Source organism: Malurus melanocephalus, unplaced genomic scaffold (genome assembly GCF_030028575.1).
Source record: "Malurus melanocephalus ecotype Western Australia unplaced genomic scaffold, MMel_1.1 scaffold_221, whole genome shotgun sequence".
In the NCBI taxonomy this organism is placed as follows: Eukaryota; Metazoa; Chordata; class Aves; order Passeriformes; family Maluridae; genus Malurus; species Malurus melanocephalus.
This window is the reverse complement of record NW_026623453.1, coordinates 547,627-561,799: the sequence shown is the minus strand read 5'-3', so window position 1 is coordinate 561,799 and position 14,173 is coordinate 547,627. Positions and strand designations below refer to the sequence as shown.

The window sequence follows — 14,173 nt, the reverse complement described above, 5'->3', positions numbered from 1 at the left end:
GCTGGGACTGCAAGAAGGAAACTGAACCCCAGGTAGGGGAATAGTGCCCGTACAGTAAAGGTCGTGAGGGAAGAAAAAGCTGTGGATATTGTGTCCTGCCTGTGTCCCACCCAGATGAATCTCTTTTCATCTCCTTTTTTCTCTCATGTGTAGAGAGTGATATGCCGCCCTCTGCTCCCTCCCCGTTCRGTCCTGAGCACTCCACACTGCCAGGCTATTGCCAGACAATGCCTCGAGGGCTGCGCCTCCCTGGGATAGATGAGGATCTCTGCCAACTGCTGGTTATGCCAGTTGTGAAAACACTTSGAAGTCTTTTGGATTCAAAGGTGCRACACTATTATTCTCTGCTAGAAGGACATACCAAGAAGGAGTCAAGAGCATATAATTGTCTCTTGTGTGGGAGGCTCGTMGATAATTTCCAGTGTTTATAAAGCATGTGTAAATTAATGAAYGCATTACTAATTCATTACTAATAATGACACAAACATATGAAAAACCTTCAAATAAATACTTGAAAGAGTTCTAAGCCTCCTACCAGAATGACGTCTAACAGTTCTCATCAGCAAARTGTGCAAATTGTGGCTGAAAGGAACAGGTATTTAAAATGAATGCTTTCAGTGTGCTGAACTAAAGTATAGTTCAAACACTTAGAGAAGACGTATAGACTGGCTTTCAGCAACACAACTCCCTGAAACATCTATACAAGTAACCTTGTTTTGGATCAGCAAGGCTTATTCTGTTTATTAAATCAATAAATGTAAAGCCCATAGACCATTTTAGTTATCAACCTTTCCCAAATGAGTATCCCAAGCATTTCTAATGACAACCAGCTGATTTYCATTATTCTGACCTCCTTCTTTGACTGGATCAATAATGCCTGATGTAATAATTTATCAAAATGTACTGGGAAAATTATTGATTCTTCTCATACACATTAGCTGGGAGAAAAATATATCAGGCTCTCACTTTAGTCTAAATGGCCTCCTAGATTTAAATTAAACTGCATTTGGTATTTGTATGAAGGATATTAGCACTGTATGTAAAACAAATCACTGAAGCTGAAATGGATGTTTTACTTGCCCCAGTTCCCCTGACACTTTTATGGCACCCATCACTGCAGTGTGTTTTTCATACCCTAATTGCTTTGTGAGATGTCTCGCTCTGCCTCTGCCTCCTACTCCTGTGCACTGGTGCAGCGTTCAGCAATGCCGTCTGACACTCCTCATCCTGCCTCTTGGGGAGGCTCAACTCGAGGCCAACTGGAGATTTTATTTAGTTGAAAGATTCACTATAGAAGTAGAAAGCTTTCATGTAAATCCTGGGTGTTCAGAAAAGGATGAAAAGCTTACGTGTGTACGATGGTGTGAGGCAGGATTAATATCTAGCTATGCTACATTTTTAGGTGYGGGGGTTATTAATGAAAGTAGTATTTGAAAGGAGACAGTGAAGAGAAGCTGTATGTTACAATATGCTGTATTTTGTAACAATACTGTGCCCCAAGAACTATCAATCGTGATTCATCTACAAATATCGAACTTRAGGAAATCTAGCCAATTTTATTTCTTAATAGCTCTATACTAATACATTTTGGGGGAGGGGGTGTAAAGATGAAAATACTAAAACAATGTGCTAAGTCACTAAGTAGAATGAACCATCTCTTTCTCCAGCAGCTCCAATCTTTCACCCTATCACTTACCTATTGCATGTGTTATAATTGCCAACTGTAGTTTCTTTTTCACTTCTTGTTTCAGATGAAGAGACTTAAAAATTGCAAATGTTTCTCCCCTTAGATGCAAGAGCATAAATCACAAGTAATRCTGAGCTCTCTGCCTCATATTGATTCTTTTGTGAACTAAGCCAGATGGGTTCAGATATGAGCATGATCTAATATTCCCCTTAGCCTGATTTATAGATTTCTTTGTGCATTACCTGACCATAAATGAGTCTTGCATTATTTCTTGTGTGCCTGTCAAATTAAAGAAAAATATTCTCATTGACCTTTCAACCTGGGAGAAAAAAATGAGTCAGAGACATTTTACTGCATGTATTACAGAGATCTTAGTGCTTCCATGCCAATTAAGAGTGTGTGATTATGAAAGAGGTTTAGCAATTTCTGTTGTGTATAATGATTTCATTTTCCTGTAAAGCACACAGTGCATGTACTGACAATAGCATAAGCTACATTGCAAATAACCCTAGAAGACACAAGAAAAGAAGAACAATTTAGCACAATTTATTCCTTAATTTACAGGATTAAGCACTGATTGCAAGAATCAAAATATTTTTCTGGAAGAAAATAATGTTCTTTAAAATGCAGGCACAGCAAGCAAAACTGCAGAGATGCTGCCGCAGTTGTGTTAATGCCACTGAAGGGAACGAGCATCAGGGGCAACTGCTGACCTCAGAGACCTCTTCTGGGAACAAAATGAGTTTAATATGTATGAGAAATGATGAGCAATGTATTGTGAGCCTATCATTAGCACACAGCCTTGGGCTCTGGACATGCAACCAACTCTAATGGGAGACACTGAGCTTTGTGTGAGCARAGAGCTCCTGCTTAACCTGAAGGGCCCTCAGTGACCCATCACCTCCTCCCACAGTTTTCAAGCATGTTTCTACAGCCTAATAGGCCTATTATTTTCTCTGTATTTAATTTGCATGTATAGTTGTATATAATTTGCAATTAATGTTTGAATCTAGGCATAAAAAAGTAAAACATTTCCATCTTTGCTATTCTTCAGTTTTTTTACCCAATAAAGTATGGTAAACATAAGTGAAAACAAAGGTGAAACTGCTCAGCACACCAAATCCCTGTCATGTTTCTATTCAGGTTGTATCTCTATTCTGTATCAGGAGATTATATTTTCAGTAAGAACAAAATTTTAGCTTCTGCCTTCCAAGAAAACACTTATTTATATCAGTCTTTCTATGCTATGTGAGTGTGCCACAAAACCTGTCTGGTAGCCCTGGCTCTGGAAACAGGCAGACCTCTTTGTGTTCTCAGCTTTCTTTTCCAAGTACCCCCACCCCCATGTCTGTGTCACCAGAAAAATAATATTCCCCCCTCAATTTTTCTCCAGCTCAGGTATGATTACAGTAGCCAAACTACTCCTACAAATGAAAACAGAGCTTCAGGATTATTACTGTTCCTTTCCAATCCCTTGTTAGGGTCACTGAACCATTGACTACCCCATTTCCTAGACTATGGGCTTTATTTTATTCTTAAATGGTTCTGTTGTGGCAAGGAAGCTTTTCTTAACACATCCAATTGGCCAAACACTGAAATGTTTTATATCTGCCCAGGGATGCACCTAAACTGTATATCTGTTCTGGGGGCCAGTATATTCATGAGAGAYGGTTATAAGTATAGATTTTCTTTTGTTTGGATGCTTTATTTTGATTCCCGTGGCTGATTACATTTGTTTATTTTTATTACACTAAGCTTYCAGTCCCTGAGAATGGGATCTGTGGTGCTAAAGACACTTTTATTATATATGAGACCTCAAGTGATAGTCTTTGCCCTGAGGAGCTCACAATAAAAATAAGCAGGCAGATAGAGAGATAAAAGACATGATTCAGCATCTGATGTAATTTGCTGCATGAAGTTGATCCAATTGTGTTTGAAAGATTTATTTTACAGATGAAGAAACTTAGGCACAATGAAATGAAATTATTTGCAGAAAATACCACAGAARTCCATGGAAAAGTAAGAACTAAACTCTGACTGACCCACAGCTCCCAGGACAGGCCTTCTCTTTGAAGCAGAGAGAACTATTTRAGCATTATGTGTACACAACTACACATGCTGTAGCCCCTCAGTTTGTAGAAATTTTACAGGCCTACATGGTTCTGCCACTCAGCAGGTCTTTTGTTTGTTTGTTTTTTTTAAATTCCTCTGTTGTGCATAAGCCTGGCACCATCTCTTCTTTGTGAGTAGTTCTTATTCAGAGATATCCTTGACTTCCAGCACAAATGGTGCTTTGAAGAGATGTTTACTGCATAAAGACACAGAAAATACACCCAAATTTCCTATTCTGGTCAGTATATTTATATGAAAAGTATTGTGGTGATAGATCAAAATGCAGTGATTGCTATTCCCCTTCCTGTGGTGATTTATAATTGTGGATTTACATCTGACTAAAAGACTGTTCAGACTGTCTGGCTTGCATGGTAATAACAACAGGCTCTCCTCAATAACCTTTTAGCGTGGTAAAGCCCCTTCATTTTAAACAATTCCATAAACACATAAAATGAGAGTTAAAAACCCCTTGCAAAAGGCAAAAATAATAAAACACCATCAGTGAAATCCTAAATCATAATGACAACTTTATCCAGTGTAAGCTACAGACACTCACTGACTGGAATGAAGTTTTAAGGGAAGCCTTTCTCTATCTGGTGAACAAAGCAAAACAAAACAAGGAAACARAAAACCCTAACAAACAAAACAAAAYAAAACAAATGAAAATAAATAAGGGGAAARAGGCAGGAAAAGAATATTCAAGAATTTCCTAATAGAACTGAGGGCTTAACAGCAGAAGAAAACTATTGACCCTGTAATACYACAGAGTTTTATTTCACAGAAAATAACAGGATGCTATAGGCTCAAAACATCCTGCTCCCTTTCATAACATTTCTGTCTGGGCAGTATAAACACCCACAAGTCACCTCCATATCTCTATGCTATGAACTTAATTATCTTTGGTTCCCTTTGTTGAACCCACTAAATGTTTTTACTTCACTTGCCTGGAAAAACAAATGTACAAGGCTGAGGGCTGGTACCTTGCTGTTRGTATGAGCAAGACTATGGCATTCTCATTTGGAAACAACAGACTGACCTGTGAGACCTTTACTGTATAATGAATAGAGTCTTAAACACCGACTGCTTCATGAAGTTTGCTGCTGGCATCAGGAGTGCAAATTCCTTCCTGCCCTGAGGYTGATAATGGACAGGCTGTGAACATGCTTCAGGCTTCCAGGGAAGGAAAATGCTGTAATCCATGCATTCCCCAGAACTCTCCTTTCCACTTGAGTATTTCTACAGCTTTCTTAGAACACAAGTCCCAAGAATTCATTCTAGAACGAAATATGTCTCAGAAAGGACTGAACACAAAGCCAAAATTTGCCTCAAATTCCTGCTGATATTCAACACCTGAGCCATGCACACCAAGAATCCTTGGCATCTGTAACACCTTTCAGGGTGAATATGCTGTGCTCCCCTGCTYGTCTCTGCACAGCAGGGAAATACCCCTACTTTGCTGGACATGTGCTGCCCTTATGATGCAGTGAGGAAATAACCCGAGTTGAGCATTTTTGGAAGTATCCATCACTACAGTCCAAGCAATCCTTCTCCTCATCCAGCAGTTTATTCTACAGTAGAAACATACATTGTGATAGAGAAAATCACTGGGATCATCTAGTTGATCCCTTGGCAGGAGAAGGGATGGCTTCTTGCAGTCATTGTCTTTGCAGACAATACCTCACCCAAAATTATCACCTGACCTAAAGTCTGACAGAGAAATGGAATATTACTGAGACAATCCTTGCTCGGGTGCCTGGTTTATTGTTTGTGTAGCAGCAGAGAATGAGATCAGAATACAGCTTACAAGAAGAAAAGGTTGGGAAGAACTGTAAACTGTTTTCCTTTCCAAGGATACCAATTCAGAGGAGATGCTGAGGGAAGGAGAGAACAAAGCATTAYGAGTCTGTGAGCAGAACTGTCCTGAGGGGATGCTAATCTGTGAGAATTGCTAGAAATCACTGAAAAAGGAATAAATTAGTAGTGGCAACTAGGGGGGTGCTAAAGGACTCTCCCTCCTCTAATCCAGGGGATTTTCTGGAAAGGACTGGGAGGTCTTCCCCACCTCTTTTCCCATAGCACTCCCCATAAAGGAAATAAGTCACAAAGTGTTGCTGTCTTTTCTTCTTAAAATTGTGAAGAGGATGATGCCTCTCAAGGCTCTGTACAAYAGGGGGAAGCCACAGTTGCTCCTTAGAACCAACCCCCCCTAAAACATGATTTTGTAAGGTCAATGTTTTTTTCTGACTTCATGTGTGCTCTTATACCACAAGTTACAATTTCATTTCCAGAAGGTGTTTGCTTTCATAACATTCAAGGTGACTCTAGGACAAGACCTAGAGCAGTGAGAGGGAAAAGCAAGGCTTTGACTGATTCAAGGTCCAGCCTGTGGGAGACTCATCCTGTSTCTGTCACCAGGAATTGCTGTGAACTGTTCCCATCCTCCTTGGTGTCCTTGAAAGGACACTTGAACAGCCAGGCAGCCTTCTGTTCTCCATGAATCCCTTGGGGCATGGATGCCAGCTCCCCTTTCAGCTTGTCTGGCTTCTTCTCACGCTTGTATTTGAGTTTCAGCTCCAGGTCTTGAATTTACACMATCCTCTTGCCCACTTTTCCCCCTTTGCCTCATGTCTGTTGCCTTACGAGGGTCCCTGGACAGTCCAGATCCCTCTTTTCTTGGCGAGAGCAGGTGCACATTGTGCTATCTTTATTTAGTGCCTGAGTTTATTTGGTGCATTTTGCAGTCAGCGTGGGGGCTGGGGATGCATATGGGAGCAATGTCAGAGACAGGAGGTCAGGAGAGTCAAAACCAGTTAATGAATTGGTGTCCTTGGGCCATGTGCTCCTCGGCCTCTCCCTTCTCTCTTTCACCCTGCTTTGCCCTCCTGCTCCATCTGCAAAGAGCATAGCCTGTTCCCTGGGTTTTGGACCAGGGTTGGTGCTGAGGGCCCAGACAGGCTRAACTATCCCTGTCATCTGCTGAAGGATGGCAAAGACCTTGGTGTKCCTGTTGCAAGAACAACTGAGCTATGATGGCCAATCTTCTAAACAATCAACTAAGAAAAAGGTGGTATTTTGGCCCAAACRGGGTGGAGATGGAGATGAGAAGCTCTTGTTCATGGGGACAAAMAGGAAATACAGCTTTCCAAATCAGTTTATTTTGCATATGATTCACCACAGAATTTTATCTTTCCTTTCTGAATGCTGTCAGCACACATGRATGAAAGACATGGTATTTTAGTACMTTGTGGTAATTAGACCAGCCACAAAATATTAGAATCCAAATCATATCCAACTATCATGTGATCATCTAGCAAACCTGCATAGCAGGAGTTYCCCTGTACCATGCTCAGCCCTTGACAGAGCTCTCACAAGCAATGTGAGTGATGAGCTCCTATTTAGGAACTGACAAATTTGTGTGAATCAATGATTATTAAAAAAAAAAAGTCATTAAAGAGGACAGTTCAGCGCAGTATCATCCAGAAGCTGTCAATATCTCTGCTGGAAAAATTAAAATAAAGTTGTCTTACAACACATATTTCAAACATTTTGAATTTAATAATTAACTAAAGACAGAAGCAACAGCCCATTTCCAGAGTGCATTTTGGTGTCCATTAGAAACACTGATTGTCTGAAAGGCAATTACTTCATTGTAAATCTTGCTGAGGCTTACTGGGACTTTTCATTTATTAAGTGTTTTATGAACTACTTGTTGTTTTTTGGTTTTTTGTTTTTCTTTAATGAGGGTAGCAACTGATTGAAGCATCTGAAGCATTACTCTGAACTTTAAAAAATGTCAAAATGTTTTGATACTTACAAGAAAAAAGTAATCTTTGTATTGGAAATTATTTTTAATATTGAGGATCTCTGTTTCAGTGATAAAAATGAAACACTCAAGTTGTCTTTTGGCCATACCTGAAGCAATTCTTCCCTGTACTAATTTTGGTTCAATCACTGAAAAGGAAAATTATTCATAGTCCAATTAGTCTGGCAGGAACGAGCTCTGCAGATGTGACTTGTTCACTTGGTATTGTCCTGTGAAGCTGCCATGGCTCTGCTGACACAGAGCGAGCTGAGGTGCCAGTGAAAYCGGCAGTATTGCTATGAATAAATATTTATCCAGTACAATGACAGGAGATATTTTAAAAAGTTTGTCCTCTCCTTTATGTCAGCAGCCCCCATGTGCACTGCTTCATGCAATTATTAGTTATTGGAGGGGTATTTTTCAATAAGTCAATGTAGAACTAAGAATTAGTTATTTTAAAAACAATTTTATTTTACAGGCCTTCTTTTTCTCATGATTTATAGAACTTAGACCCTAACTGCAAACCCARTGCAAGCCCAGGACAAGAGGAGCCAATGGTTTCACAGAATAAAAGAATAAGGAAAACAAGGGACACGTAGCAATGCCCGGGCGTTGCAAGGAGGAAGCTGGAGAAGCACTGTTATCTCACCGGATTGTTGTGTTTTGTGAGGGACACCACCAGTGCCAGGCTGTACACAGGCATGACAGGGAATGGCACATGTGCAGAAATCTAATCCAAATCCACAGAGCCCAATGTGTTACAGCGTAGGAGGCTGCTTCCATCTTTCAGATCTTTGACATTGTTAGAAATCTTAATATGGCCTCATTTTACAAATTTAGRTTTGAGTTTCTCCCTTCTTCTCAACCTCCCTGTTGCTCTGGGGGAGCTGCAATTCTTTCACCATGAAAAGATCTCATACCCAGTCATGATCTCCTTTTCCATGATGGGATACAACCTTTTCCTGAGGCTTTTACATGTTACATTTGTCAGCTGTAGATTTGTTATAAACTTTAGCAAAAGCAGCAAGGTAAAAGCTGCAGGGCTGTGTGGTGGAGACTGGTGCTGGCTGAGCCCTGGATCTGCTGGGGACAGCTCTGGGCAGGGTGGGCTGGSACTGGCAGGTCCCATGGGATGCTGAGCTGAGACAAGGGGAGATTGTCAATACAGCCAAATCATAGCACCCAGGCTGGGTAAAAATCATCTAGATGGAGCATTYCTGCTTTCCCCAAACTGAATTTTCTTCCCAAGAACTTCGTATTTCATGACAAGTTTTAAAACTGAGATATTTTTAATCTTAAAAACCCCAAACTTGTAACTTCCCATAGGACAGAAATTTATATTTTGGTGATAAAGCAGAGGAAACTATGCTGRCTGGAGAAACAATGTCTGAGGGCAGGTAGCTTATTGTACTTTCTAAAATGATAGAGGTCCATACACATGGTACAGGGACAATCCTGAGGACAGTCCTGCCTCCAGTGTTACCTGGGCTGCACCAAACTCATGCAAGATTTTTGCAGCAAACAAAAATTGACCTTAGGAGCCTTTATAACCAGTTGCCTTCTTTAGTCTTACTGCYTTCTGTTGATACCTTGGCAGCAAAATGGAGAGTTATTTGGTATATTTTCATTTGCAAAATTAAATTTGGAGAACAGAGAGATAATTTCATAAAGTAAAGCAATAYAAACAAAAATAGCCCTTCCAGGTAAGAAAATACAGCTAACTGGGATGTGCATGTAAATCAATACAAGTAAGAGCCATCTAAAACTATGATGCTGTATGTTTCTAGCAGCCACACTTCAAAGGAAGATGAAAACAAAGGAGGACAATAATACATAGATTAGAGAACATAAAATGTAGTGAGGCTGAGAAAGCCAAATTCATAGAGTCCAGTGAAAGAGATGGCTCAGGGTGAACATGACCACAGTCTAATATCAAAGTAACAACAGAAATGAAGAAAGTTATTCACAGTCTCAGAAAAATTGTAGGCCAGGGAGCAATGGCCTGAAGCTAAGAAAAGCTTTAGGTGAGATATTAGAGGGGAAAAGAAGCCCTGAGAGAAGAAATAGSGCAGTTGAATAGCCAGAAAGGGAAAGTGCCCAGTGTGGCAAAACTGCCAGGCTTATGCAGGCAGTGAGATGTTGTGGAAAAATCAGAGAGGCTTTAATCAGGCACACAAGAGCCAGCTCAGGTGGAACAAGTCTGAGGAGTCTCAGTCCCACAGGCTCTGCTCCAGCTAATGGCACACAGTGCTGTACAGAGATACCAGGCAGAACTGCTGCTTTCAATTAGTCCAGTTGCTTCCTYTGATGCTCTCTTACATATTTCCTTTATCCATCATGTACACTCCCTTCCCATCCAAATGTGGATGAATTCCACACAGCCCACTCTTACTGAGCTCAGCTTTCTGTCTCACTGACAAGAGGTGTCAGGAGAACTGCAGGAAGAAGAAGCAGTCGTTACTAAGRCAAGGCCACCAAGAGGGCTGCTGATATGATGGAATGTAGAAGTCTCAAAGTCACTTAAGGATGAGGAGCTGGAGGTTTGCATGAATAATGCCAATGATCATACAAAAAACTCTTCAACACTGCAAAGTTGTAGGAAACTGCTGCCTCTGCTTAGAGCACTGCAAAAGCCCACACTGACTGGTCTCCAGTGAAAGCATGAAGTGATTTCTAGGGCTGAGCAGGACTTTGCAAAGAGAAGAATTTTCCTGGAGGAAACTATGAGCTCTGGTGGTGGGTTCCCTCTGCACAAGCTCTCTCCACTAYTTCTTTGTCCTAGAAATGCATGACAGTGAGGTCAGCCAAGTTGGGGACAGGCTGACACTAATTCTCCAACATGTGAGAGAAAGGTGTTTCTAAAACACACCTCATGCTTTGCAAAGTGTGCTAATAATAAACAACAGAAAATTTATAGTCCAGAAGACACCCTGGAGATGGGATTGGGCTGCTCAGAGGAGATGGGAGGAAGCAGGAAGGCTGTTGCTACCCACGGGCAGGAGGCTCCTGTGGTGAAACGAAGCATCTATATCACAGAGCTCACTGTTGGCTGGCAGCACACTGTAACCACCCAAGGTGGTTACACCACAATTATAACTACTGCCAGAATAAATACTCAGTGTAGAGCACAGAAACCTGCCATAAATGGCACCTGCTGTCCTTTCTGGTCAGGTAACTGCTGTGGAGGTCTCTGCACACACAGTGCCCGGCACGGCAGCTGCCTTCAAGTGCTGCAAAACTGCCTAAACAATCTCTGCTGAAGTTCTCCARTTGAGGGCCACCATTTTTACTCAGGTCCAGGGAGCTGATGAATGTTCTGCCAGTGGTATCTTGGCAATGAACATCTAGCARAGGGAGTTGCTTGGATTTGCTGGTTTATTGTTTACAAAGAACTACTTAACATAATGATTCTCTCATGYCTTCACAACAGGTAATAGAAGCAGCACTTCAAAAGAAATACAACTGGGATACAACTGAACAGAGAAGGTTCCTTTATGGTAAATACCAATCACTAAAAATGTCAAATGAAATACTTTGAAGACCAAATGAAAAAATGAAGAATTGTTTTTCTTTGGTTTCAAAGCTGAATCCACATCACTTGTTTTGCAGAAAATCCATGGTGATTACTGGTGAAATAACAAATCTAAAAGAGCTTAAAAATTATGATTTTAAAATAAAAAATACATTAAAAATCATTATTTTTAATGATCAAAATTATCAAAAAGTAATCTTCTTTCATTTGAAAATTATTCCCCATCCTAAGGAATACGATAGGTAAGCGCAAACAAGTACTTTCAGAAGGTATGTCCTTGAAAAATCTGCAAAGAATAAAGAAACAAAAGAGCTGCACAGGTCTGCTGTCCCTACCTCTAAATTGCTTTCCTTCACTAACTTTGCTAAAAGAATTGCAGCAAAGTACATAAGCTCAAACACTAGTATTTCTGAATAGCTCTTTAACTGAAGGGAACTGCAGTCATTCTGAAGACATATCTCTGTTACAATCTATAATGAATGTAATCTTCAAGGGGCAATAATTTCTCTCAATTACACAATTTTTCTGTTAAAAGTGGCATKTGTTACAATCTGGGTTGTCAGCTCCTCTGGCCACAGACATACACATTTCTCAGTAAAACATCTTAGGCACCCCCAGTATACTATCAATACAATGAGTAATAATGTTAAAACTTTTTTTATTATTTAATTGCATGTTAATATAATCTTCCAAGTTATTTTTTCAATATAAATACATAGGGCACAACAGCTGTTTGGAGATCTCCAATTAGAGGTGTTTTGTGGCTGCCTCTACGGAAAATGCCCTCGGCTAATATAATTTAAACCTCTTCTGTAAATGAATTTTATGCTTTGAAGCTAGCTAAAAATTTCTGTCATTTAAGAATAATGTTCCATGATTCGCTTCTAATAGTAAAAAAGAGAAAATGAGCGCTCCCCTGCGCTGCTGCTCCCACCTGCCCGTGTGCCAGAGCACTGCCCTGGCTCTCCCAGGAGCTGTCCTGCTGCTGCCATGTGCTGCCTGGGAATGGGGTGAGGACTCTGGGACAGGGCCTTTGCAAAGAGTGCTGGAGCTGGGAGAACTTCACCGTGCAGTCCCAAGGTCACAGCCAGAATTGGGAAGGAGAACTATAAATTACAAAGTGCTGGACTGCAGCCAAGCCCATGGGAAGCTGCATTTAGTATATCATTCTCTAAGCAGCAGGATGAAACCTTAACTCCCTTTAAGACAGAATTTGAATGGAATTTGTTATAAGAACACTCTGATTGAAATATCACCAACTGACTTTCCATGACAACTCAGAAATGGGTTGCAATCACAGGGGTATCCTCTTCCAACCAGCCCAAAATGATGATAAGGAAGATAGAGCCCTATCAAATATTTATGAAAACCAGATTAATTTCTGTGCTAGCAACATGCTACTACTATAACAGAGACCTCAGATAAACTCCTGGCATTACCCCAAGCTGAGGTTTCTCCCACTGTAAACTAAAGGTAGAATAACAGATTCTARTATTTTGAAGTAAAAGTGCTGCAATAGAGGTTAATAACAATGTATTAGAAGCACACAGTGCACAAAAGTGTGGTGATTGTTATTTATAGATACTACAGACAACCTGCCATCAGTGCTGCAGCCTTCCTGTGTAAGGTACAGAACAGAAGAGCTTTACATGAGCTATAGAATCCCATGTGTTATGTGCATATAGAACATGTAATACTGTGGGGATACACCAAGACCTCCAGAAGTGCCAGCACACACAAAACAATATGGACAGTGCTGTTCCAAAGCATTGAACAACTACTGGTTTTATGAGAAAAGGATTAATTCATTAATTCAAGGACTCAAAAGTAACTTTAGATTTTAAACATTGAAAAAATACAAAGAAAAAAAAGAAATGGTTCATGTAAATTTTCTRTATCATCAAAACCTTTGCACCTAGCTGTCACACTGATAACTCCAAGAACGGCATTTAAAGATGTGAGATAATATTACTACCAGTCTCAGTGGGAAGAGGGGCATCTTAAAAGGAAAACCCCACCCACTAGTCTGCAAAGGAAGAATAGTGGCATTAAGTGCTGAAACAGCTGCTGTCCTTCATTTTGGCACTAAGTTMGGTGATGGAAAGCAGTGAAGAGATGCTGGAGAGTTTGGGGAGCMCTGCATGAAGGCAGACGGTTCAGTAATTCATTGGTACAGAAGCTTCCTCGGGTGGATCATAGAGCCATAACTAAACAGGAAGATGTGAACTATTTTGCTAGTAAGTTATAAGTGATTCATTAAAAAATCATCACAGGGCTTTGGTATTATTGGAAGAAACACTAACAGTGTGATCTGAATGGCCATTCAGAAGAAAATCCAGAGAAGTAATAAATTTTCTTCTGTAGTTGGAGAGGGAAGTTTTTGGATGTGTGATAAAGTGTGCTTTCTGGGAAATGTGGAAAAAAGCATGTAAATATTTGTAAAATATCATGGAGATAGCAGGGAAGGAACTTTCCCTAGAACTGGTGGATTTGGAAACTGTGTAGGATGGAATAAGCTCTGGACTGGGGATGGAAGGATGAAATAATAATTGGTCATGCTCTGCCTTCCACCCAGAGCTGTGATAACTCCCAGATGAGAAAGTYTTGATCACTGCAGGGCAGGATTCTCTCTTCTGTTACTCTAGAAACCAGGCCAATACATTTCTGCTACAAGAAAGGGGCTGCTCTGTCCACTCACCCTTCTCTGAGCCTTTGGCATCTGCTCAGATGAAGAAAATAGCTCCTCTTCTGAACTGCAACACAAAGGGGAGATTCATGGCATCATCCTCTCTCTGTGCCTGCAGACTCACATGCTTTACTGACAAGGATGCTACTTGCACAATTTCTTTCTTATTTCCTAGATCTTTTCACAAATGGATTTTGTGATTCCTGAGAAATCACAAMAGTCCAAAGGCTCACAAAACAAAAATCTGTCTCTTTTTTTGCCAATGAAAGAGCAACTTAGCTTTTACTCCTTTTTATGCACTAGTCTAACTTTTAATGCACACTTTAGGTTTCTGAACTTATTTGACTAATTCAG

General features: G+C 40.4%; 1 protein-coding gene across 2 annotated transcripts in view; it reads right to left on the bottom strand.

Moving 5' to 3' along the window:
- Window positions 1–14,173, bottom strand: part of CHST8 (carbohydrate sulfotransferase 8) — a 184,491-nt gene that overhangs the window by 163,598 nt on the left and 6,720 nt on the right. Inside the window, exon 1 of one of the 2 annotated variants that reach the window (XM_057374288.1) lies at window positions 13,832–13,888. The exons of the other annotated variant lie outside the window; for it this stretch is intronic. The gene's annotated coding sequence lies outside the window, so the exon portion shown is untranslated. Of the gene's footprint in view, window positions 1–13,831; window positions 13,889–14,173 lie in introns of those variants that run through there. 2 annotated transcript variants of the gene reach the window in all.